General features: G+C 45.4%; 2 long non-coding RNA genes across 4 annotated transcripts in view; one reads left to right on the top strand and one right to left on the bottom strand.

Annotated features, from left to right (window-relative positions):
• Nucleotides 1-4139: 4139 nt before the first annotated feature.
• The window catches only part of LOC147356033 (uncharacterized), a 60970-nt gene continuing 37470 nt past the window's right edge, over nt 4140-27639 (bottom strand). For 2 of the 3 annotated variants that reach the window (XR_015142977.1, XR_015142978.1), the window contains exons 3-4: nt 23464-23694; nt 20306-22756 (exon numbers count right to left, since the gene is read on the bottom strand). This is a non-coding gene — a long non-coding RNA (uncharacterized LOC147356033). Of the gene's footprint in view, nt 7062-20305; nt 22757-23463; nt 23695-27639 lie in introns of those variants that run through there. The other variant, XR_015142979.1, reaches the window with a different exon arrangement.
• LOC147356034 (uncharacterized) lies at nt 15925-25792 on the top strand. The gene is made up of 3 exons (XR_015142976.1): nt 15925-16206; nt 24420-24619; nt 25006-25792. It is a non-coding gene; the product is annotated as an uncharacterized LOC147356034 (long non-coding RNA).

Genomic DNA, 27639 nt, shown 5'->3' with positions numbered 1-27639 from the left:
AGTAACCAGCTTAGTTTTTAGCCAATTCCAGCATTTCCCGGGGGGCACTAGCAGTAAAGAACCCGCCTGCCAGTGTGGGAGACTCAAGAGACACACACAGGTTTGATCCCTGGGTTTGAACGATCCCCTGGAGGAGGTCATGGCAACTCACTCCAGTTTTCTTGCCTAGAGAACCCCAGGACAGAGGAGCCTGGGGGACTCCCATCCATGGGGCCTCAAAGAGTCGGATGCGACTGAGGAGACTGAGCAGGCACACAGTCTGGGCTGCGCACTTTTCATCAAGACTCCTCCGGAAGGGACTTCTCTGGTAGCCCAGTGGTTAAGAAGCCACCTTCTCAATAGATGCAGAGAAAGCCTTTGACAAAATTCAGTACCCATTTAGGACTAAAACTCTTCAAAAAATGTGCATAGAAGGAACCTACCTTAACGTAGTAAAGGCCATGTATGATAAGCCCACAGCAAACATTATTCTCAATGGTTAAAAACTGAAAGCATCCCCCTGAGATCAGGAACGAGACAGTGTCCACTTTCACCACTGTTATTCAACATAGTTCTGGAAGTCCCAGCTACAGCAATCAGAGAAGAAAAAGAAATGAGTCCAGAATGGAAAAGAAGAAGTAAAGCTCTGTAGATGACATGATACTGTACATAGAAAACCCCAAAGATAATATCAGAAAATTACTAGAGCTAATCAGTGAACTTAGCAAAGTTTCAAGATACAAAATCAATACACAGAAGTCACTTGCCTTTCTATATACTAACAATGAAAACTCAGAAAGAGAAACTAAGGAATCAATCCCATTCATCATTGCAACAAAAAGAATTAAATGTCTAGGAATAAGCTTACCTAAAGAGACAAAATACGGAATGAAGCAGGGCAAAGACTAATAGAGTTTTGCCAAGAAAAAGCACTGGTCATAACAAACACCCTCTTCCAACAACACAAGAGAAGACTCTATACATGGACATCACCAGATGGTCAACACCGAAATCAGATTGATTATATTCTTTGCAGCCAAAGATGGAGAAGCTCTATACAGTCAGCAAAAACAAGACCAGGAGCTGACTGTGGCTCAGACCATGAACTCCTTATTGCCAAATTCAGACTTAAATTGAAGAAAGTAGGGAAAACCACTAGACCATTCAGGTATGACCTAAATCAAATCCCTTATGATTATACAGTAGAAGTGAGAAATAGATTTAAGGGCCTAGATCTGATAGATAGAGTGCCTGATGAACTATGGAATGAGGTTCATGACATTGTATAGGAGACAGGGATCAAGACCATCCCCAAGAAAAAGAAATGCAAAAAAGCAAAATGGCTGTCTGGGGAGGCCTTACAAATAGCTGTGAAAAGAAGAGAAGCAAAAAGCAAAGGAGAAAAGGAAAGATATAAACATCTGAATGCAGAGTTCCAAAGAATAGCAAGAAGAGATAAGAAAGCCTTCTTCAGCGATCAATGCAAAGAAATAGAGGAAAACAACAGAATGGGAAAGACTAGAGATCTCTTCAAGAAAATTAGAGATACCAAGGGAACATTTCATGCAAAGATGGGCTCAATAAAGGACAGAAATGGTATGGACCTAACAGAAGCAGAAGATATTAAGAAGAGATGGCAAGAATACACAGAAGAACTGTACAAAAAAGATCTTCACGACCCAGATAATCACGATGGTGTGATCACTGACCTAGAGCCAGACATCCTGGAATGTGAAGTCAAGTGGGCCTTACAAAGCATCACCACGAACAAAGCCAGTGGAGGTGATGGAATTCCAGTTGAGCTATTTCAAATCCTGAAAGATGATGCTGTGAAAGTGCTGCACTCAATATGCCAGAAAATTTGGAAAACTCAGCAGTGGCCACAGGACTGGAAAAGGTCTGTTTTCATTCCAATCCCAAAAAAAGGCAATGCCAAAGAATGCTCAAACTACCACACAATTGCACTCATCTCACACGCTAGTAAAGTAATACTCAAAATTCTCCAAGCCAGGCTTCAGCAATATGTGAACCGTGAACTTCCTGATGTTCAAGCTGCTTTTCAAAAAGGCAGAGGAACCAGAGATCAAATTGCCAACATCTGCTGGATCATGGAAAAAGCAAGAGAGTTCCAGAAAAACATCTACTTCTGCTTTATTGACTATGCCAAAGCCTTTGCCTATGTGGATCACAATAAACTGTGGAAAATTCTGAAAGAGATGGGAATACCAGACCACCTGATCTGCCTCTTGAGAAACCTGTATGCAGGTCAGGAAGCAACAGTTAGAACTGGACATGGAACAACAGACTGGTTCCAAATAGGAAAAGGAGTACGTCAAGGCTGTATATTGTCACCCTGCTTATTTAACTTCTATGCAGAGTACATCATGAGAAACGCTGGACTGGAAGAAACAAGCTGGAATCAAGATTGCCGGGAGAAATCTCAATAACCTCAGATATGCAGATGACACCACCCTTATGGCAGAAAGTGAAGAGGAACTAAAAAGCCTCTTGATGAAAGTGAAAGTGGAGAGTGAAAAAGTTGGCTTACAGCTCAACATTTAGAAAATGAAGATCATGGCATCTGGTCCCATCACTTCATGGGAAACAGATGGGGAAACAATGGAAACTGTCAGACTTTATTTTTCTGGGCTCCAAAATCACTGCAGATGGTGACTGCAGCCATGAAATTAAAAGACGCTTACTCCTTGGAAGGAAAGTTATGACCAACCTAGATAGCATATTCAAAAGCAGAGACATTCCTTTGCCAACAAAGGTTCGTCTAGTCAAGGCTATTGTTTTTCTGTGGTCATGTATGGATGTGAGAGTTGGACTGTGAAGAAGGCTGAGCGCCAAAGAATTGATGCTTTTGAACTGTGGTGTTGGAGAAGACTCTTGAGAGTCCCTTGGACTTCAAGGAGGTCCAACCAGTCCATCCTAAAGGAGATCAGCCCTGGGATTTCTTTGGAAGGAATGATGCTAAAGCTGAAACTCCAGTACTTTGGCCACCTCATGCGAAGAGTTGACTCATTGGAAAAGACTCTGATGCTGGGAGGGATTGGGGGCAAGAGGAGAAGGGGACGACAGAGGATGAAATGGCTGGATGGCATCACTGACTCGATGGACATGAGTCTGGGTGAACTCTGGGAGTTGGTGATGGACAGGGAGGCCTGGCGTGCTGCGATTCATGGGGTCGCAAAGAGTTGGACACGACTGAGCGACTGATCTGATCTGATCTGAAAGAGACAAAAGAACTATACACAGAAAATTATACAATAGATAGGCAATGGGAATTTGCTGTATGGCTCAGGGAACTCAAACAGGGGCTCTGTATCAGCCTAGAGGGGTGGGGTGGGGAGGGAGATGGGTGGGAGGTTCAAAAGGGAGGGGACATATGTACACCTGTGGCTGATTCACGTTGACGTGAGACAGAAAACAGCATTCTGTAAAGCAGTTATCCTTCAATTAAAAAAGAAAGAGAAAAAAAACAAAGAAGCCACCTTGCAATGCAGGGGACCTGGATTCAATCCCTGGTCCAGGAACGAAGATCCCTCCTGCCACGGGACAACTGGGCCCACGAGCCACAGCCGAGCCAGCACACAGCACCTAGAGGTCCGCCCGCCACAGAGAGACCCTTCGTGCTGCAGCTAAGACCTGACACAGCCAAACAAATAAGTAAATTTAAAAATATACAGAAGGAAACACGGAATAAACAGAACAATGTCTCAAGACAGAGGCACATTACATGGTAGTTAATGCGCTGGACCATGAATCAAAACAGCACTGGGCTTAAACAAGCTCTTTCACTTAAAGCTGTAAGACCTGACCGTCGCAGAGCCCTGTGGGTCTCTGTCTACACAGAAAGAACGGATCGCTGTGCACCTGAAACTGACACGACCTTGTGCGCTCAGCTGCTCAGTTGTATCTGAGTCTTTGCGACCCCATGGACTGTAGCTCGCCAGGCTCCTCTGTCCATGAATTCTCCAGGCAAGAATACTGGAGTGGGTGGCCATTTCCTTCTCCAGGGGATCTTCCCCACCCAGGGTTCAAACCTGTGTCTCCTTCATCTCCTGCATTGGCAGGTGGATCTTTACTACCACACCACCTGGAAATTCCTAACTAACTCCTAGGATGGGGGTGTAAAATACATAATAATAATGATAAAAGGAATAAAAGCTTTTAATTACGTTCCAAGGAAACATATTCATCAATGAATTCAGATGCTCTTAGCGTCTCTTCATTGCTGGTACAAGGTATCAAGTAGCATGTGAACAACAGTGGGGGTCTCTTATTTCTTTCTTTGGTGAATAACATGCAAAAAAAACACAGCTTTATATAAATGTTGGCCACTTGGCTCAGTGACAAATGCAAATGCAACAAACACCTAAAGAGGTTGTCCGGGCACTGTGTACCTCTTTCTGACTCCTGATTTCACCTTCAGTGAACCCTCAGTAAATACAGTCTATGACAGCCTTTTTCAACTTAATGATTAAGATAATACACTCGAAATGCTATTTCCAAACTTGGGCAACATTTCTCTGATCTTCAAATGCAAATTTATACCAAATTATCATCAACACTAAGCAAGGAGAAGGTTAAAGCATTTCAGCTATCAAAGTTGAAGTCAGGAACTCAAACCAAATTTAATTTAGCTCTGATGTGAAAACATTTTGCTGTTATGGTTTTGTGGTTTTTAGAAGGGAAAAAAAAAAGTACTCACAACCAGTTCTGGTTGAAACAGGTCGAGTAGGTTAAATCTGAAATAGTTCTCCATTGGTTTGTGGTTAACCAATTCGTTTATTGTTTTAGAAACTGAAATTGGTTCACCAGCCTCTGGTTTGGGTCTCTGGTTCAGTTCAGTTCAAGATCTTGGCAAATGAATACTCAGAAAAACGGACAATTCCCAAATGACCCTGTGCTAAATACGCCAGCTTTCTCAAAACCCACATGTGTTCCCCAAACCTCTCCTCTGCGGGTAGGATTACAGAGAACTGTCCTCGCCGGAGGCTGCCCAGTGTAACCCAGAGTAGAGCTGAAGCATCTCTCATGTGAGAGCAGAGAGAGTCCTACAGTCCTGCTTCCAACAGAGGGTGGTGACGGAGCCAAAATGGGCACCTCTCTCCGGCATCGGAAATCTCGGCATCGGTGGCTCTCCACAGCGAAGTCTGGCCGCAAAGGTGCATCTCGTTTAGTCATGCAGCACGTGTCAAGTGCTTGTGCTTAGTCGCTCAGTCGTATCTGACTCTTTGCAATCCCACGGCCTGTAGGCCGCCAGGCTCCTCTGTCTATAGCAATTCTCCAGGCAAGAACACTGGAGTGGACTGCCATGCCCTGCTCCAGGGGATCTTCCCAACCCAGGGATCAAACCCAGGTCTTCTCCCGCATTGCTGGTGGATTCCTTACCAACTGAGCCACCAGGGAAGCCCCGTAAGTGTCGAGTAGTCACTTATAAATAATTGGTGGATTTTTTTCAAGAGGATATATTGATACACACATGAACGCAGTATTCATACAGATACTGATTGTATATAAGGATTCATGAACAAATTCTTCTCAGTTACCTGTGCTCTGAATGACGTTCTTGACTAGGAGAAAAATACACGGGGCAACAGGGTACATGTCTAGGAATGTGACCCCAAAGGGGCATAAAGTGCTGTATGTAGCAAAAGAAATTGTGACAGCAGATACTTTTGTGACATTCCCTTCGTCCTGTTCATAGCACAGATACACTTGGAAACGACGGCCTGAAATCTGGACAAGGCTAAGGACTGGGGTGTGTCCCCAGGCTCCCCAGGTCGTGGACTCCCTGAAGTCTGGGTGTAGCCAGGAAAGCAGCCCCGCTCCTCAACCCAATTTGCCCTGCAAACAAGCAGCGCCAACAAGACCGTGGGGCCTTGGCATGACCACCTGAAAGTCAATAAATAGGTTCTTAGTTTGATTCTGCTTAAGAGAAATCATGCTTGAATATTCATTGGAAGGACTGATGCTGAAGCTGAAGCTCCAGTACTCTGGCCACTTGATGCAAAGAACTGACTCACTGGAAAAGACTCTGATGTTGGGAAAGATTGAAGGCAGGAGAAGGGGATGACAGACGATGAGATGGTTGGATGGCATCACTGACTCAGTGGACACGAGTCTGAGTAAGTTCCAGGAGACAGTGAAGGACAGGGAAGCCTGGTGTGCTGCAGTCCATGGGGTTGCCAAGGGCAGGACACGGCTTAGCAACTTAGCAACAACAAAGAGAAAAAATGGCGATGCTCCTCAGTCAGGTCCCCGTCTGTGCTTTCAACCAGGTTTCAAGTTTTCACCCTTGAGACGGGCACAGTGCCCAGGGACCTTAGTTCATGCAGATTTGCAGAAGCTCAAGCAATAAACACTGAGGAAGGAATCTTCTCCAAGTTCCAAATGCGAACTCTGGATGGTGCAGACAAGAGGGAATTTAGAAATCTCCTCCTCTAGTGGCTTCTAGCTGACCAACAGAATGAGATGCGCAGCTTTATTTAAAAATAAATAAAACAGAGGGTTCAGGATGGGGAACACATGTATACCTGTGGTGGATTCATTTTGATATTTGGCAAAACTAATACAATTATGTAAAGTTTAAAAATAAAATAAAATTAAAAAAAAAAATAAAACAGTTTGACAGAAAACAGCAAAATTCTGTAAAGCAATGATCCTTCAATAAAAAATAAATTAAATAAATAAATAAAATAAAATGCCTATTGACTAAGAATCACCAGTGCTTCAACCTGGTAATCTGGGAATTTAGGAAGCTCCTCCCAAAATTCTGATGATCAGTCATATGTGGACCCCATTGATCTAGCCCAGTTTCCTCCTTCCATTCAGAAGGAAGCAAATGCAGACCATGCCTCAATTGTAGGAATAACAGCTGACATGCATGGGGTGCCCACTGTGGACCAGATACTTTAATATGTGTTATCTCCAGTCTTTACAACCCCTCTTAAATTCATGCTGTGAGCAGACAGCTTCTTACAACGTCCTCTCTCCAGACGTTCAGCGCTGTTCTCGTGTAGTTATTCCTCGATGGACATTATGGGGTTTCCACCTGTTGCTCCTGCAAAGTCCTGCCATCAAACCAAAGAAGAGAAAGCAATTGAGTTGCATTTCTCATCAGCAGCACGTTCTCAGGGATGTTTCCCAGGACCTTCAGGAATCTATGATACTGTTCTCAGGCTGGTGGCATGGCAGCTCCCCAATGATCAAGGAGATGAACAAACTCAGAGGAAATTCACGTGCTCATGATTCACAAGCTGGTATGAATAACCCAGTGCAAACCCTCGTGCTCAGCCACGAGGCAGTCAGAGAAGCCAGGGCTCCTGGAATTCAACCACCCTGTCCCACCTTCAGCCATTTCCATGTGGGGTCAACTCATGATCTGAATTGATGGGACCACCCAAAACATTAAGGCTCCTGGCTATATGACTGGTTTTCAGATGCAAAGTGGTTTGGCTCTCATTAAAAATATTCAAAAGTTTAACTTCAAGCAGTTTTCTCACTACTTTTTCTACTGCTGCTTGTTTCCAGAATTTCTAGCAAAAAAAAAAAAAAAACACGTTAATCAAAATGAACATGAATATCTCACTTTTCAAACTATGCTCAAACTTATTAAGCATCGTTTCCCAAAATGATAAAATGAAGCAGGTCAGCATCTGACACCACCCCTGGCAGCCCTGCCACGAGATCCTGCCACTTGCCCTCAGCTCCTTTACCTCATTTCTGAACCCCAATCAAAGCTTCCTAAGGGAAAATTTTGGCAGCCTGAAGACATAGCTAATCCCCTCATAAATAGTTGTTCTTCCAAACTGCCAGAAAATCGAACGGATTATAACACAATAGAGTTATAAAAGTTAGTGCCTCCATAATAAATGTCAACTACACTTCTTGTGATTATTTATCTCCTTCTGTCAATTATATAGGTAACGCAATTTATATAATGACATTGTATACACAGAAACTAATGCCTGAAACAGGAAGGAGATATAAAAGATTCTCCTGCAAATTAAAAACTTCCTGAGCTTTACAAGGCATTCCTTGGCCATATTGCTGGTTTGGTTCCAGATCACCACCCACAGTAAAGCAAGTTACATGAATTTTTTAGTTTTCCTGTACACATAATAATTATGTTTAGGGACTTCCTTGGTGGTTCAGCGGCTTCCCAGGTGGCACAGTGGTAAAAAACCCACCTGCTGTTGCAGGAGATGTGGGTTCGATCCCTGGGTCGGGAAGATCCCCTGGAGAAGGACACGGCAAACCACTCCAGTATTCTTGCCTGGAGAATCCCATAGACAGAGGAGCCTGGCGGGCTACAGTCCTTGGGGTTGCAAAGACTCAGACACGATTGAGTGGCTAACACACTGGTGGTCCAAGGACAAAGACTTGGCCTTTCAAAGCAGGGGTTCAATCCCTGGTTGGGGAACTAAGATCACACTTGCTTGAGACCAAAAAAAAAACCAACATAAAACAGAAGCTATAGTGCAACAAATCCAATAAAGACTAAAAATGAACCACCTCCAAAAAAAAAAAAAAACTTAAAAAAAATAAAAAGTTGTGTTTATCCTATGCTGTAGTCTGTTACATGTGCCTTAGCATTACATCTTTTAAAAAAGGTACATGCTTCAATTTAAAAATACTTTATTGCTAAAAATATGCTAAACATCACCTGAGCCTTCAGTGAGTCATAGTCATTTTGCGGTAGTAACATCAAAGATTACGTGTGTGTGCTAAGTCGCTTCAGTCGTGTCCGATTCTTTGAGACCCCATGGACTGCAGCCCGCCAGGCTCCTCTGTCCATGGGATTCTCCAGGCGAGCATCCTGGAGTGGGTTGCCATGCCCTCCTCCAGGGGATCTTCCCAACCCAGGAATCAAACTCGTGTCTCTTAAGTCTCCAGCATTGGCAGGTGGGTTCTTTACCATCACTGATTACAGATCAGCATGGCAAATATAATAATAATGAAAATTTCAAATTTTGTGAAAATTACCAAAGTATGACAGAGACACGAAACGAACAAACGCTGTTGGAAAAAATAGCACAGATATACTTCCTCAACACAGAGTTGCCACAAATCTTTAATTTGTAAAAAGCAAAATAAAGCAAAGCAAAGCACAATAAAATGAGACATGCCTGTATTTACAGAAACGTGTGGGGACTCCAGCATCACCGAGTCTTAGCTCACATTGCCTCCCCAGGCCCATCGTGTGGGGACTCCAGCATCACCGAGTCTTATTTCACATTAACTCTCCAGGCCCATTCATGGACGTTGGCCTGCTTGAGCCTCAGGCGGTTATCAAAGGAAGCATCTCTGGATGAGAGGAAGGGGAGGACTTCTAATAGGAACCCTAAATTGGAGCCCAGGCTCCCACCGTACTTGCTGCGAGATAAACAGTTACAGTATTTAACTACCTGTCCATGGCCCTCTGTATCCACATGGAAAATATTCAGAAAAAAAAAATCCTGGAAAGTTCCCCAAAGCAAAACTTGAATTTGCCACCTGCGGGCATCTATTTACATCTATTTCCATAATATTTACATTGAATTAGGTATTATAACTAATTTCAGTTCAGTTCCGTCTCTCAGTCATTGACTCTTTGCGACCCCATGGACTGCAGCACGCCAGGCTTCCCTGTCCATCACCAACTCCCGGAACTTGCTCAAACTCATGTCCACTGAGTCAGTGATGCCATCTAACCATCTCATCCTCTGTCGTCCCCTTCTCCTCCTGCCTTCAAGGAGTTGCTGGTCTTCAAGGAGACCCAGCATCAGAGTCTTTTCCAATGAGTCAGTTCTTCGCATCAGGTGGTCAAAGGATTGGAGTTTCAGCTTCAGCTTCAGTCTTTCCAAAAGATACTCAGGATTGATTTCCTTTAGGATTGACTGGTTTGGTCTCCTTGTAGTCCAAAGGACTCTCAAGAGTCTTCATATTGTTCATGGGTTTCTCAAGAATACTGAAGATACCAAAAGATGACTGCATTTAATCTGACTGAGCCTCAGTGTCACTACCTGTAAAATGGGGGTGGTAATAGCTACTTTCATTTACTGGAAAGACCAAATGCCATGAACATCTAAAAGCATCAAGCTCAGGAGTCAATATATACTTTCTGGTGGTGCAAATCCCGGTGGGCAACTTTTTATCTTGACAAAATGACTCCAAAACATAACAAGTTTTCAGGAAGAGTCAGTAAAAAGCCTTAAAGAAAATTAACAACAGGAGACATGTTGTTACGAGTCACATCGTGGCGGTGCATTAATTACCTTAATGGCCCCAATTTCTCCACCCCTCCCTGCCTGCACCTTCTGTGCAAGGTGCCTCTGCAGTCTCTTCTATCAAAAGGTAAAGTAGATTTCCCAGCCCCTCAGGGCTGAGTTCAGTCAGGTGACTTGTTTTGGCCAATGAGATGTTAGTGAGCTTGCAACAAACAGAGGTTTGAAAACACTGTATCTGCTTCCTGTCCTGCCCTCTGCCCCTTGAAGTAGAAGCATGTGGGCTGGTACCTAGAGGATAAAAGGTACACAGCCTGGTTACATGCAGCTCCTCAGTCCAAGGCCAGCAAACCACCAGGCTAAGAGTGAGCCCAGCTAAAACCAGCTTCAGTTCAGTTCAGTCACTCAGTCGTGTCCAACTCTTTGCGACCCCATGAATCGCAGCACGCCAGGCCTCCCTGTCCATCACCAACTCCCAGAGTTCACTCAGACTCATGTCCATCGAGTCAGTGATGCCACCAGCCATCTCATCCTCTGTTGTCCCCTTCTCCTCCTGCCCCCAATCCCTCCCAGCATCAGAGTCTTTTCCAATGAGTCAACTCTTTGCATGAGGTGGCCAAACTACTGGAGTTTCAGCTTTAGCATCAGTCCTTCCAAAGAAATCCCAGGGCTGATCTCCTTCAGAATGGACTGGTTGGATCTCCTTGCAGTCCAAGGGACTCTCAAGAGTCTTTTCCAACACCACAGTTCAAAAGCATCAATTCTTCAGCACTCAGCTTTCTTCACAGTCCAACTCTCACATCCATACATGACCATAGGAAAAACCATAGCCTTGACTAGACGGACCTTTGTTGGCAAAGTAATGTCTCTGCTTTTGAATATGCTATCTAGGTTGGTCATAACTTTCCTTCCACGGAGTAAGCGTCTTTTAATTTCATGGCTGCAGTCACCATCTGCAGTGATTTTGGAGCCCCAAAAAATAAAGTCTGACACTGTTTCCACTGTTTCCCCATCTATTTCCCATGAAGTGATGGGACCGGAGGCCATGATCTTCGTTTTCTGAATGTTGAGCTTTAAGCCAACGTTTTCACTCTCCACTTTCACTTTCATCAAGAGGCTTTTGAGTTCCTCTTCACTTTCTGCCTTAAGGGTGGTATCATCTGCATATCTGAGGTTATTGATATTTCTCCCAGCAATCTTGATTCCAGCTTGTGCTTCTTCCAGCCCAGCGTTTCTCATGATGTACTCTGCATAGAAGTTAAATAAGCAGAGTGACAATATACAGCCTTGACGTACTCCTTTTCCTATTTGGAACCAGTCTGTTGTTGACCTAAATCAAGCTGCAGATTCATGAGCTAAATAAATGTATACTGTTTTAAGCCACCCTTTCTCAATGGAGTCTCCATGAGAAAATTAAGCCCTATAGAAAAAATATTTGAGTGACTATTTTTCTAATCTTCCCCCTGGAACATAGTTAATTAGTTACATATAATAAATGCCTTAGGGTATTAGGGTTTAAATGCTTCTTGAAACCCTGTTTAAAAGGGCTATTTTAAGCCCTTGCATTTTGGAGTTTTTTCTTGGGTGGGGGGGTTCTTCTTTTTTTTTTTTTTTTTTGCCCCTCGTGTAGGATCTTTGTTCCCGGACCAGGGATTGAACCCATGCTGCCTGCAGTGGAAACACAGAATCTCAACCACTGCAGGGACGTCCCCAAGCCCTTGCATTTTGGATGGTTATTATACAGCATAGAGGCTTCCCAGGTGACTCAGGGGTAAAGAATCCACCAGCCAGTGCAGGAGATGCCAGAGACGCCAGTTCAATCCCTGGGTCGGGAAGATCCCCTGGAGGAGGAAATGGCAACCCACTCCAGCATTCTTGCCTGAGAATGCCATGGACAGAGGAGCCTGGTGAGCTACAGTCCACGGGGCACAAAGAGGAGGGCACAACCGTGCGACTGAGCACGCGCGCACGTGTCCAGCGTGAGTGCAGCAGCAGGCAACCACACAACCACGCCGTGAACATGTCTACGTATGAATTGTATTCCAACGCTTTATCAAGTCACCATGCTGCTGAAATACAGTTGATCCTTCAACAGAGCAACACATGGGTTTGAACTTGCACAGGTTCACGTATATCCAGATTTTTTTCCATAGTAGACACTGCAGGACCCTGTGGTGTGCGGCTGGTGCGACGCAAGGAAGCGTTGGTGCCCCTAACGCTCTGCGTTGTCCAAAGGTGACCTCTCGAGTGTCACCAAAATGGCAGAGCAACCGACCAAAATTAAACCTCAAACAAGGCTGAAATACACACAAAATAGACAACACCACTGGCCTGGTAAGTCTTTGGGGAAGAGACGGAGCATTCGCTGAGGCCTCTTCGGGAAAGGAGGCGTCATACGGAGAACAGCGGTGTCACTGCCGGACATCGCGCCTTCAGCTCCACTCCACCCAGTTAGGATTTAATATTGTGATAAAGAAAGAGCTCTATCATAGAAAGTAGGTAAACATTTATGTCATCTTCTAGTGAAAGAGGTCTGTTCAAGCATAGTATTAATAAAAGGAGCCAAAGCAGAAAGACTGACAGTCAATGATGTAAAAAATTTAAACATCAGTACGTATTCTAAGTATTAGTCTGGCACAAAATGCTTATATTTTGATACGTAGTTGAAAGGCAAACAAAAAATGGAATTTGGTCATGAAAAATAAGGAAGTGAAGTGGTAGACACTCAGTCGTGTCCGACTCTTTGTGACCCTATGGACAGTAGCCCACCAAGCTCCCCTGTCCATGGGATTCTCCAGGCGACATTGCTGGAGTGGGTTGCCACTCCCTCCTCCAGGGGATCTCCATGACCCAGGGGTCAAACCCAGGTATGTTGTGTGTCTGACATTGGCAGGCAGGTTCTTTCCCACTAGCCGCACCTGGGAAGCCCCTTGTATGTATGGACCACATCTATATCCACTCATCTCTGGACACACATTTAGGGAGCTTCTGTGACTTTGCTATTGAGGTAAATTTAACTTAAATAGCTAAATGAAATAAGAGACATAAAGTTCTTAGTTCAGGGCCTGACACAAATCCCCATCGTCCTCTCTTTTCTCTTTTTATGAATAATACTAAAGTCTAACGACAGCTGAAAATGCTTGTGTGATCAATGCTGACTGTCCTGCCTTATCAACACTAATCTCAACTGGATACACTCTGCTTATTTTTCTTCTTTCATACTCTGTTAGTACTCATACGCTTGTATTATCATTTATTTTAACTAATAGAGATTTAATAACCAAATACGTTATAAGATACTATTCAATAGTTTTGACTGTGGTGTTTTTTTAAAAAAGAGAGATTGGGGGACTTTCCTGGTGGTCTTAAGATTCTGTGCTCCCAATGCAGGGAACACGGGTTCCATCCCTGGTTGGGGAACTAAGATCCTGCAAGTCACACACTGCCACCAAAAATCAGTAAAGGCAAAAGTCAATTCTTTGGAAAGATTAACAAAGTTAATTTTAAAATAAATAAGACATTCAGGGCACAATTCATGCATCGCAATACATGAGTGGGAAAACAGATCCCCAAAAATATTTAACCTATCTAAGGTCAATAATTGCACTCATCTCACATGCTAGTAAAGTAATGCTCAAAATTCTCCAAGCCAGGCTTCAGCAATATGTGAACCGTGAACTTCCTGATGTTCAAGCTGGTTTTAGAAAAGGCAGAGGAACCAGAGATCAAATTGCCAACATCCGCTGGATCGTGGAAAAAGCAAGAGAGTTCCAGAAAAACATCTACTTCTGCTTTATTGACTATGCCAAAGCCTTTGCCTGTGTGGATCACAATAAACTGTGGAAAATTCTGAAACAGATGGGAATACCAGACCACCTGACCCGCCTCTTGAGAAACCTGTATGCAGGTCAGGAAGCAACAGTTAGAACTGGACATGGAACAACAGACTGGTTCCAAATAGGAAAAGGAGTTCGTCAAGGCTGTATATTGTCACCCTGCTTATTTAACTTATATGCAGAGTACATCATGAGAAACGCTGGACTGGAAGAAACACAAGCTGGAATCAAGATTGCTGGGAGAAATATCAATAACCTCAGATATGCAGATGATACCACCCTTAAGGCAGAAAGTGAAGAGGAACTCAAAAGCCTCTTGATGAAAGTGAAAGTGGAGAGTGAAAACGTTGGCTTAAAGCTCAACATTCAGAAAACGAAGATCATGGCCTCCGGTCCCATCACTTCATGGGAAATAGATGGGGAAACAGTGGAAACAGTGTCAGACTTCATTTTTTGGGGCTCCAAAATCACTGCAGATGGTGACTGCAGCCATGAAATTAAAAGACGCTTACTCCGTGGAAGGAAAGTTATGACCAACCTAGATAGCATATTCAAAAGCAGAGACATTACTTTGCCAACAAAGGTCCGTCTAGTCAAGGCTATGGTTTTTCCTGTGGTCATGTATGGATGTGAGAGTTGGACTGTGAAGAAGGCTGAGCGCCGAAGAATTGATGCTTTTGAACTGTGGTGTTGGAGAAGACTCTTGAGAGTCCCTTGGACTGCAAGGAGATCCAACCAGTCCATTCTGAAGGAGATCAGCCCTGGGATTTCTTTGGAAGGACTGATGCTAAAGCTGAAACTCCAGTAGATTGGCCACCTCATGTGAAGCGTTGACTCATTGGAAAAGACTCTGATGCTGGGAGGGATTGCGGGCAGGAGGAGAAGGGGACGACAGAGGATGAGATGGCTGGATGGCATCACTGACTCGATGGACGTGAGTCTGAGTGAACTCCGGGAGTTGGTGATGGACAGGGAGGCCTGGCGTGCTGCAATTCATGGGGTCGCAAAGAGTTGGACACGACTGAGGGACTGAACTGAACTGAACTGAAGGTCAATAATAAAATTAGAAGAAGTAGTAAATAAGTCGTTTTCTCCCTGAAAACCTGCCTCAGCCTAAAAAGCAACAGGCATCTGTGAGTCATTCAGCATCATGAATGCACTTCATCAGGGGCCTCGGGCACAAGGAAATTAGATGTTACTGCTTTGCTGGTGTGTGTGTGCGTGCTGAGTCGCTCAGACGTGTCTAACTCTTTGTGACCCCGTGGACTGTAGCCTGCAAGGCTCCTCTGTCCTTGGGATTCTCCGGGCAAGAATACTGGACTATACTGGACATAAACCAACACCACACTGCAGCCAGGCCCCTACAGAAGGCATCTGTCTAACCCCTTCCAGAATATCCTAAATAAGAAAGTGCAATAGGTGGAATCAAAGCTGTCTGGAGCTAGGGCACATTTGTATTTCTGACAAGTATAGATTATTCAGTAAGACCTCTCAGTGCAGCAGCAAGCAGGAAAGCATGGAGAGCTAATAAAAGTAATGAAGTCTTTGCCGGATATGAACTCTCTGCCATTAAATCTCTTCTGAGAAATGGGATGAGCCTGTCAAGTCCACAGGGGCATAGCTGGGTCCGTGGGCCACAGAAGTGCAAATACCAAGAGCCTTGTGGTCAGTGTGGCTGAGATCATGGGTGTTCAAGCGCAGGGATGGAGCGCTTTATCTAGCCTTCAACTTCATGGAGAAGCGATGACGACATAAAGCCGGGCTCATCGTAGTTGTACATTTCAGCGGAATGGAGAGATAAGGACCCGAGTTTGATAACATCCTAAGCTGGGTGTATCGTGTGGTTTGCAACCCTGAGCTGCGTCATGTAAACTCTGCATTCTTCACCCAGGGACTGAGAGCATTCTTCTCCCCCGTTTAAGGCCCGCTGGAGTCCCTGAAAAGCCCCTGATGCTAGGAAAGATTGAAGGCGGGAGGAGAAGGGGATGACAGAGGATGAGATGGTTGGATGGCATCACCGACTCAATGGACATGAGTGTGAGTGAACTCCAGGAGTTTGTGATGGACACGGAGGCCTGGCGTGCTGCAGTCCACGGGGTCGCAAAGAGTCGGACACGACTGAGGGACTGAACTGAACTGGACTGGAGTCCCTGAAAAGACAGGATGAGGTTCAGGTCTGTGGAAGGGGGTCTGTGGAACAATGGAGGGGGCAGGAAAGGGCACACAGCAACTCAGGGCGGCTTAGTCCGCAGAGCCGCGGGCGGAGAGCAGGGACACCTCGGGACGTGGAGGACCCCGGGGTGGGGATGCTGGGCACCCCTGTGACAGAAGTGTCAAGGGAAGGGAGAGGTCGCCGCAAACCAGGGATAAAAGTGGCTCTGTGGAAAAGAGCTCCCTCTGGGAGCTGTGACTTCAGAAGAGGGACACAAGCTGCCTGCGGGGTCGGGGGCGGCGGTCCCCAGCCTGTCTTCCCTCTGCTGCCCAGCAGGTAGCACTGACAACCCCACCAACATGGAGGGGAGGCAGGGAGGAGGCAGGCCATCTCCTCCCAAAAGCCACCGAGCAGGACAGGGCAGCAGGGAGAGCGGATCAAAAGGGCAAGTGTACGTGGGAAGAGAGAATGTGAATAACCTCTGGGGGGACTTCCCGGGCGGGCCAGGGGTTAAGACTTCACCTACCAACGCAGGGGTTGCAGGTTCCATCCCTGGTTGGCCCACTTGCCTAGTGGCCAAAAAAACCTAACCATAAAACAGAAGCAGTATTGTAACACATTCAGTAAAGACTGGATTCTTAAGAAAAAAAAAAAACAACCTTCAATAAATGAATAAATAAATAACCTCTGGCGTCGCCTAAGCCTTTCTCTCAGTAATTCCCAAGGTGACACACTTGCTTGGTTCAGGCTCCAGGAGGACCAGTTTGAACACAGGAGCGAGTGAAGGATGTTGCTCTCCCCCAGTCAGTTTCCTTAAGCTCTTCCAGGTCACAGGCACATCAACCCCTGCTTCCTCCTTCCTCCCCCTCTCACCACCCACCCTGCCCCAGAATCAAGCATCATCACTTCAATCCCCCGAAGAGTATTTATTTTCCTCCTACAAAGAGCACCCACAGTGGAGTGGTGACATTCTTTTGAAGAGAATAATCAGAGCCCTCAGTTTTCCCTTTAAAACAAATCAGGTGAGCAGTGTACTTCCTCCGAACGCTGGCAGCTTTTTGGCTGCTTGGGAACCCTGGAAATATTGATCAGTTACAAATACTCGGACGCTTGCATCTCCTGAATTTGCTTACTGCAGCCCTTCTTCCTGGTCCGTCAGGAGAGCTCCAGCAATTTTGTTATCATGATAAATTATCCTACCCGGTAGGTCACTCTTTTTTACCTAAAGTCACAATTTGCTCTCTCCTCTAGGTCACAACCTGATTTTTCAGGGTGACAGATTTATTGCTTGCTTTGTGCTCCAAAAAACAAATAGCCAACATTGCTCAAAATACAGTCCTGTCATAATAACTTTGGCTGTTTCCCAACGGGAATGAGACCCAGCATTCATGCCTCTGTTTGCATGCGGTGGAGAGAGAAGCCATTTCCACACGGCTATGGATCAGGGCTGAAGGGGCAGGATTAGGTCAGAGCCACACTGCTAGTTCAAGCAACTGATAAGCAAGTATTTGTTGGCAAGGTCTTGGAGGAGCTTTTCTTCTCTGAAGGAAGCTCGAAAGACAGAGCAAGCAGCCACCTGTGACCTCCCAAGCAAGCCTTTTTGCTGATGGCACATTTTCCTCAGCCCTTGTCCCCATGAAATGTCCCTAAAAGCCAAGAATGATACTCTGATGTTTCCAGGGTGAGGCCAGGTCACAGAGCAGAGCTCACACAGTGGAATGTGGACCGAAGTGATGAGCAGCACTTCCAGGTCTGTACATCACTCAGCAACGCTGTCTCCCAGCTTCCTCCTCAGCCTGCAGCCTGGGTGTGCCCCCCAGCACGTCTAAATGCACTGCCTCCGTAGGAAGTCTGCCCACCGCCCATGCACACGGGGCTCCAACCTGGCTGGTCTCTGACCCAGACCCTGCATTCTGTTCTCCATCCATTAATCCAAGTTCATCCTCTCCCCCCGAAGAATTCATGCCTTTCTTCCAGTCCAGATCTCCCATGGGTCACCAGCAACCAGAAAAAACTCTAGAGCCTTCTGGCTTCTTTTGATCCATCCATCTGAGAAGTTATCAGATGTCCCAACTCTGCCTCAGATCCATAAGGGTGTAGTGTGTGCGTGCCCGGCCGCTCAGTCATGTCTGACTCTTTGTGACCGCGTGGACTGTAGCCCACCAGGCTCTTCTGTCCATGGGATTTTCCAGTCAAGAATACTGGAGTGGGTTGCCATGCCCTCCTCCAGGGGATCTTCCTGACCCAGGGATTGAACCCGCATCTCCTCTATCTCCTGCATTGGCAGGCGGGTTCTTTACCACTGAGCCACTGGGGAAGCTCTAAAAATAAAGACTAAAATAAGTGAAAAATAGCAGCCTGATTAAATTGTGGAGGAACCTCAATAGCATAATAGTGAAAGGGAAAAAGACACAATTCATATGCCTGTCAATGCGAGGAAACACAAGAGAGACAGATTCAATCCCTGGGTCAGGAAGATCCCCTGGAGGAGGAAATGGCAACACACTCCAGTATTCTCGTCTGGAGAATCCCTATGGACAGAGGAGCCTGGCAGGCTACAGTCCATGGAGTCGCAAAGAGTTGGATGCAACTGAGCAGACATACACACACACACACATACACATATATACACACACACACATATATACACATATACACATATATACACACACACACACATATACACACATATACACACACACATACACACACACATATACACATATATACACACACATATACACACACACAAATTTATAGTAGGATTCTGTTTATATACAGGGTGAAACAGGCAAGATGAAGCTGTTTTTTTACTCTATGGTATGCATAGAAGGTTGGGTGGCAAAACCAAATAGAGATGGCCATTATCTGTATCTTTTCTTTTTTATGTTATTTCTGGATTCTTAAAAAGAGAACATTCTCAGGGCTCCCCTGCTGGTCTGGGGGCTAAGACTTTGCCCTCCCAGTGGAGGGGACCCAGGTTCAAAACCTGGTCGGGGAACTAGATCCCATATGCGGCAACTAAGTGTTTTCATTCCACAAATAAAGATTCTGCACGCTGCAACTAAGAGCCAGGAGAGCCAAATAAATAAATGTATGTAGATAGATATAAAAATTTAAAACAACATTCTCTCCATGTTTGACACTAGTGTCCACGTAGGTGGCACCCTGAAAATTTAGAAAGTGAAACACTGAAAAATCCAGATAAACTCTTTATGTGATGCCATAAAAAGGAAAAACAACTCAAATGATAAAGTGATTAAAAATGAGTTAAGCTCATGACATGGTGTGGATAGACAGAATTCACATTATTTGCATTCCCCATGCTGTTCTCGAGCATGCTTTCTGCATCATCTTTCTAAGTATGTATTAAACTCCAGCACTGTGTCAGCCACCATGCCAGCTCTGATAACACAAATATGGTTGAGACAAATTTTCTTTCTCAGGGATTTACTGCTTCCTGGAAGGTGATGAGAAAGAGGCAAAAATATTTAAGAGTCACAAAAACTGGTAGCAACTGATGTAATAGAAATGCAGAAGGGTTCCATGGGAATACAAGGGAAAAAATACCTGATTCTTCCTGGAAATAGAGCTGGGAAGAATTCATAAGTGAGGTTTTGTTTTGCTTCCAGTTTGAGGGTTTTTTTGTTTCCTGTTTTGGGGGAGTTTTTTGAGTGATTTTTTCATTTTTTGTTGGAAGAAGTTCATCTGTAAGGAAAAGTGGAGGGGGGACATTTAGGAAGAAGAGTTTGCACGGGAGTGTGGAAGGAAAGCTTCACAGTGTGTTAGGGAAATGAAAATATAGGAGAATGAGATCAGAAGATGAAGGGGCTTGTAGGTCATGCCTTTTGCTACTGCAGACCACAGACGAGTTAAATAGAGCCTGTCCTATAAATAAAGCTTTACTGGCACCCAGCCCTGTCCCTTCGTTCACTGTATCACCCGTGGCTGTAACGCAGAACTGAGTGGTTGCTACAGAGACCCTATGACCATGGAGAAAACATGGGTCTTGCTGTGCAGCAATGAGGAACAGAATAGCTGTGGGAGTGGGTGCTTCCCACACAGGCCACCTGCAGGGCCTGTGCGCAGGTGTGCAGGGCCGGGCATGCAGGGGTGCTGCAGCTGGGATGCTTCTCATGACAGAAGAGAGACAAGAGCTGTCATTAAGCCCACGCTGTAAATGCTGTAGAGGAAGAAGCCTACAACGTGAACAGACTCCAGCCTACCCACCTTTTCTGCTCTGAATGGACATTTGGCTTGTTGCCAAGTTTTTCCCTCTCTTTTGGGATCACTGCCACCCTGAATCTTTTACTCCAAATCTCTTGAGTCCGCACATGCAATGATGAGTTAGTCTGCGGTGAAGATGGGAAGAACCGCCAGGTTACGTGGTCTGCACACAGTCCGCTTTCCTAGGTCACATCAAACTGCCTCTCAAACCAGGTAATTGTGAATCATGCGCACCTCTCCAGCCTCCACACCGTCAGGGGGAGAGGCGAGCAGAGGTGAAGATTGTGGACTCTGGAACCAGGACACAGACCGTCAGTCCCTGGCTCTGCCACTGCCTTGCTGTGTGACCTCACAAACCCACCTAACTGCCCCGTGCCTCTGTTTCCTCATCTGCTCAGTCAGTTCAGTCGCTCAGTCGTGTCCGACTCTATGACCCCATGGACCACAGCACGCCAGGCCTCCCTGTCCATCACCAACTCCCGGAGCTTGCTCAAACTCATGTCCATCGAGCCGGTGATGCCATCCAACCATCTCATCCTCTGTCTTCCCCTTCTCCTCCTGCCCTCAATCTTTCCCAGCATCAGGGTCTTTTCCAATGAGTCAGCTCTTCGCATGAGGTGGCCAAAGTATTGGAGTTTCAACTTCAGCATCAGTCCTTCCAATGAACACCCAGGACTGATCTCCTTTAGGATGGACTGGTTGGATCTCCTTGCAGTCCAAGGGACTCTCAAGAGTCTTCTCTAACACCCCAGTTCAAAGGCATCAATTCTTTGGCACACAGCTTTCTTTATGGTCCAACTCTCACAACCATACACGATTACTGGAAAATCCATAGCTTTGACTAGATGGACATTTGTTGGCCAAGTAATATCTCTGCTTTTTAATACATTATCTAGGTTTGTCATAGCTTTTCTTCCAAGGAGCAAGCATCTTTTAGTTTCATCTGGTAAATGGAGATAATTACAGAACATTCCCTATAGGATTGTTGAGAGAATTAAATAGCTACTGTGTGTAAAGCCTATAAAATAATGCCTTCCTACACAAGTGTTAGATAACTTTTTATAAATTTCATTTAGTGGAAATAAAGTGGTATCTTCCTTGTAGTTTTCATTTCCCAAAATGACAACTCAGATCTTTCCCCACGTCTCTCCTCCATTCATTAGGCTTTCTCCTGGTGACTCACTGAGATTCTCTGTGTGGTATTCTGGACTCATCATTTGTCATTTGTATGTGTTCCAAATAGCTTTTCCCAGCTGTGGCCTGTCTTGTTCACTCTTTTTATGACATACAGAGTATAGATGTTGATCTTAGAAAAGCATGAATTTTTGAAAAAGATACCATAAATATTGGAAAGTCAAGGCCCTGATGACCAGAGCAAAGTTTTCCAAACAGATATCTCTCAGCCTCCATCACACAATTGCCAAACGCCCCGCCCTGGTTTTTTACTAAGTCAAACTGGCCTAAACAACACACCAAACTCAAATCAAAGTAAATTTATAATCACTAATCCCCCATACTAACACAGTCAGGGACACACAGAAAATAAAGCATAGTTCCTGCCTTCATCAGGTTTCATGTCCAGCTCTGACGAAAGAGCAGATGTGTGAAAAAAACATCTCAAATCACAAGGTAATGATATCACTTCGGTAGTGTGCACCACCGTATCATGATCAGTCGCTTCAGTCGTGTCTGACTCTTTGTGACCCTATGAACTGCAGCCCGCCTGGCTCCTCTGTCCATGGGATCCTCCAGCAAAAATACTGGAGGGGGTTACCATTTCCTCCTCCAGGGGATCTTCCTGACCCAGGGATTGAACCCGCATCTCCTGCACTGCGGGTGGGTTCTTCACCACTAAGCCTCTGGGAAAGCCTGCACCACTGCATGTATCGCCATAATTCATTCCTATGTTCAGGAAACTTATTCTGTAAGTCACACCCACAAAGAGAACAAGAGGGTGAAAAAGTCATTTTCTGCCCTGTTGTGGGGACCCTTGAAATATCACAGTGTATAATGTCCAAACCACAAAAGAACAGACTCACTAAATTAGTGGTCCGCAGATGGGGACGTTGCCATGGATTCCGAGTCTGAGGACCATCACGCTGCAGCTAAGCCCTGCTGTCTCACCCTTACCATCATCTATGGTTTACGACACATTGTGCCTGTTGAGCAACTCCTGGCCTTTAGAGAAACCTCATTATCTCATTTCTTGTGGACATCGTGGTTTCTCCACGAGAGTCACTTGGGTTGTTCAAGGATCTTCCCATAGGAGTCTTCAGTGATAAATGCAAGTTGGTCTTAATAATTTGTATTCATCATTTTGTGATCCAAATATTATCTCTGTAAACCTGAAATATTTAAAGTTGACGGTGTTTGATTTAATCAATTCAACTCTGATTCTGAGGTCAAATATCAGTGATCAGAGCACAAGAAATGTTTCCAAACACAGTTTTCACTGGACATTTAAAATATCATATTTTAGTAGTCAGTATTTGTCAATCCCAATGTCCCAATTTATCTCTCCCCCACTCCTCCTTAACCCCTGGTAACAATAAGTTTATTTTCTACATCTGTGACTCTATTTCTGTTTCATAGAACTCTACTCAAAAACTCTGTAATGGTCTATATGGGAAAAGAACCTAAAAAAAAGAGTGGATATATGTATATGTATAACTGATTCATTTGGCCATACACCTGAAAGTAATCCAACATTGTATATAAACTATACTCCAAAAATTTTTTTAAATACCATATTTTAATCATCAAAACTTACTCGAGTCCATATTATAATTATTAGAAGCCAAAAGACTAGTAGGCAAAACTATTTAAATTCTGAGGCATTTCTTCAATTCAAGTAATGGTCACAATAATAATAAAGATAGCTAATATTAAACGAGTGTCTTTGTGCACAGCCCTGAGCAAAGCACTTTATATCAATTATTTTTCTTTATTGCAACAGTCACCCTCTATGCAAGGTATTATTAGCATTCCTGTTTCATGGAATCTATCTGAATTAGGACTTATCTGTTCAAGTCAATAAACATTTCTCTTGTACCTGCTGTGCGTGAAGCAGTCCCAGGCAGTGTGGAGACTATAAAGACTGCAGCACCAGTGACTGTGCTCCCCAATAGCAGCATAATCCTGTAGGCATCATGAGGCTCCCAGATAGCAGCATAATCCTGTAGGCATCATGAGGCTTGATGGCATGAGGCGGCATGAGGCGTCGTAGGAGAAGCATAGCTGCTTTGGTAGCTCAAGACAGCAGTAGCCGTTTCTGCAAAGCAATCTGGAAAGGTTTCATTGAGCAGATGTTAGCAGATTATGGCTTTAAAACCAAGGAAACCCCTCCCAGTCTTTCCCTCCCCACTCAGACCACAGGGGCTCTGCCCTGGGCCTTTAGCGAAGGCCACACAGCACAGAAGATGACCCCCGGCCCTCCGTCAGGACCCCTGGCACGGGAGTCCTAATCTCTCTTCCCTGCCTGGATCACCCCCTCTCGGCGACTCTGATTCTGGGTCTCCATCCTGCCTCTTGGAGGTGTCGCCTGCTCAGGAGTTGGGTCATGGCCCACTCTGACTTCAGCCCGTCCCACGTTCCCAGAAAGATCTGTTAGGACCCAACAGATCATGTCCATATATTTAGCTCTTTACATAAGGAAATATATAGAGATTTAAAGGTATATCATTTTACCCCCAAAACTATGTAATAAAAACCACAGAGAGCAAAAACCCACTGGACTGTAGTTGTGACATGCAAGACACTTGGGGGAGATTGCTTGGGCACACAACGATACCCCTGACTCCAACCCACTCATATTTTTTCCATTTCCATTTTGTAGACAATCTATAATAACATGCCGTCAAAAAAAAAAAAAAAAAAAGTATTTCCACAGGAATCAGCAGAATTTTCCAAGGTCCCATCCAAACCGCTCTGTACACATTCAGAATCTGAATCACAGAATTCCTTTTCTGCTGTCAATCACCATGTTTGTTTTCTTTTTGTGGCCACCAGAAGCTACCAGTGAGATAACCCAGAAATCCTCAAGCACAGAGGAGCTGATTGGAGTGGACTTTGTTACTCCCCAGCTGGTTGGAAGAAGCCTGCCCGAGGCAAGGCGCTGCAGAGGATGGAGCGTGACTCAACCAGCGGTGGTGCAATTCACCTACCCTGGGGCGGATCAGCTCACGAGGAAGTTACCCTGATCCTTGTTGGTAGGTACCAGGGCTCTGTAATCACTGCTCGGGAAGACTTGTGGTCCAGGCAGAGATGGGTGTGGCCCGGGGCAAAACTCAGAGCAGAAAGACTTGACTCTGCCATAATTCATCATTAGTCTTTTGTTTTCTTCTGCTACAAACGAGTGGGTAGTTCACTAAATAATCTTTGAGATTCCCTATCATTTTAACATTTTCTGGCTAGATTACTTTCCCTTCTAGACATGGCTACTCTCCTGTGACACTCATCAGGCTGGTTTCCCAATATACAGAGCAAGGGGCTCTTAGGAGTAGCAGAAGTTAAATTTCAGGTCACTGTCATTATTAAAAACTAGGGTTTCTCTCTGTGCACCAAGATAAAGCACCACCTCTCAATCTAACCTCAGATATGCAGACGACACCACCACAATAGCAGAAAAGTGAAGAGAAACTAAAGAGCCTCTTGACGAAAGAGAAGAGTGAAAAAGCTGGATTAAAACTCAAGAGTCAAAAAACTAAGATCATGGCAAATAGAAGGGGCAAAAGTAGCAGCTGTGACAGATTTTATTTTCTCAGACTCCAAACACACTGTGGACAGTGACTGCAGCCGTGAAATTAAAGAGCGCTTGCCCCTTGGAAGGAAAGCTATGACAGACCTAGAGAGCATATTAAAAAGCAGGGACATCACTTTGCCGACAAAAAAATAGTCAAAGCTATGATTTTTCCAGTAGTCATGTACGGATGTGAGAGTTGGACCATAAAGAAGGCTGAATGCCAAAGAATTGATGCTTTTGAACTGTGGTGTTGGAGAAGGCTCTTGAGAGTCCCTTGGACTGCAAGGAGATCCAACCAGTCAATCCTACAGGATATAAACCCTGAATATTCACTAGAAGGACTGATGCTGAAGCTGAAGCTGAAGCTCCAATACTGCAGCCATCTGATGTGAAGAGCCCACTCACTGGAAAAGAACCTGATGCTGGGAAAGATTGAAGGCAGGAGGAGAAGGGGACGACAGGACGAGACGGTTGGATGGCATCACTGACTCAGTGGACATGAGTCTGAGCAAGCTCTGGGAGATGGTGAAGGACAGGGAGGCCTGGTGTGCTGCAGCCCATGGGGGTGCAAAGTGACTTCGTGACTTAGCGACTGAACAACAACAACATAACTTACCAAATAAAGATCCCTCCTGCAAGACTGCCCGCCTCTCCTTCCTGCGGACTCCAGGGCAGGGGTGGGGGTATGGTCCCTGGCTGCCCTTCCCAACACCCCATCCCAGGCCCCATCTTCACCTTCTTTATTTTCCTCTTTAGCACTTATTAGGGCTTCCCCAGTAGCTCAGATGGTAAAGAATCTGCCTGCCATGCAGGAGACCCAGCTTCAATCCGAGTCAAGAAGATCCCCTGGAGAAGGGAATGGAAACCCACTCCAGTACTCTTGCCTGGAGAACCCCATGGACAAGGAGCCTGGCGGGCTACTACAGGCCATGGGGTCGCAAAGAGCTGGACATGACTGAGCCATTAACACTGTCAGTACTTATCAGCATCTAGCGTGGGATACATTCTATTCACCTCACTTATTCTCTGTCTCCTCTCTATGAAACTATATTCTACTTTATTCGCAGCTGAATTTTTAGCACCTAGAAAAATACCTGGCACATAATAGGCACTCAACAAGTATTGGCTGAATTCATAAATAAATATTATTTACTGTCATGATATGACAATAGCCATTTTTAAAAGAGGGACATGTGTCAGGCATATAACCAAAATAAAGGCAGCCCCTACCTCCTGGAGGTCTTCCAGCTTCAGATTACAGGAAAGGCCCATTTACCTTCTACTGAAAACAGCAACAACAACAGGAACACATGGGCAATCACGGCACAATCTGGTTTCTGACATAAATCAGGGTATGTGGACTCAGGATGATAAGAGAATCAGATAGACGCATTATTCTAGAAGGTTTCCAGTGTGGGCTCGGGGGACACACAGAGTGAACAGAGGCATCTTCAAGGCTTTCCTGCCGAGAAGTGTCAGGCCACTTGCAGCCCGGGCTTTGCTGCTTAAGCCCAAAGGGTAGTGAATCACCCCACAGCTCCATAACAGAAGAAAACCAGAATCTCTCCTCCTGAACGACTCCCAAACCCCAGCGCCCGATGCAGTCTGAAGCGGGCAGGCGGTGACAGGCCCACCCCGTGTTCCTCTTTACTCTCTGAAAGCCACGCTTTCTTGCCTCCTTGTCTGTCTACCACTTCTGGGCTCATCCTTTGGGTCGGCATAATTCAGTGCCCTGCAGCTATGGGACTGGGCACCCCGTTTCCAGGCGGGTTGCCAGGTAGGGCCTGTTTCAGCTAGGATAGGCTACCCACCCGTGTGCCTCACGGCCCTCTGCGTCTCCAAGCCAGCGAGAGGGTGTCTGGACTGTCTCAGGTGTCCTGGGATTGGGAAACAGCCACCCACCACAGTCGCTCAAGCTGAGAGTTTGGCCATCTTCCTTAATTCCTCCTCAACCACCCTGCAAGTGTGTTTATCTCCACGTATGTATCAAGTGTACCCATTCAGCCCCAGTTCAGCTTCACTGCTCTGGCCCCAGAAGCCATCATGGGCCACCTGATATTATGCAACAGCTTAACACACTCCTTGCCTCCCCACAATCCGATCTGACTTTTTTTTAACTGCCTTCCTAACTCTCTGTTATCCCCAAGATAAAGACCAAAGTCTCTAGCCTAGTTTACGAATGGCATTCCCAATCTAGCCCTGTTGCTCTCTCTGATTTCATCTCTGGCTTCCCCTTCTGCCCTGCGCTCCACATGGAGTAAAAATCCAGGGATTTCCCTGGAGGCCCAGTGGTTAAGACTTGGAGAACCTAAGCATGCTCTTTAAGGGCCAGCAGGTTTCATACAACCTCGCCCCTCCCACTGCTCCTGGGTGAGATGGACAGGAACCAGGGCAACGGAACCGAGCGCCCAGCCCCTTCCATCTACAAGGACTGCGGCTTGGATCGCCTCTTAGCGTCCCCCCCCAGGTCATCAGGGACCACACCTG

Source organism: Bos grunniens, chromosome 16 (assembly GCF_055505025.1).
Source record: "Bos grunniens cultivar Pamir isolate PY7600 chromosome 16, Bosgru_T2T1.0, whole genome shotgun sequence".
In the NCBI taxonomy this organism is placed as follows: domain Eukaryota; kingdom Metazoa; phylum Chordata; class Mammalia; order Artiodactyla; family Bovidae; genus Bos; species Bos grunniens.
The sequence above is the reverse complement of the archived record's forward strand: the minus strand, read 5'-3'. Positions and strand labels throughout refer to the sequence as shown.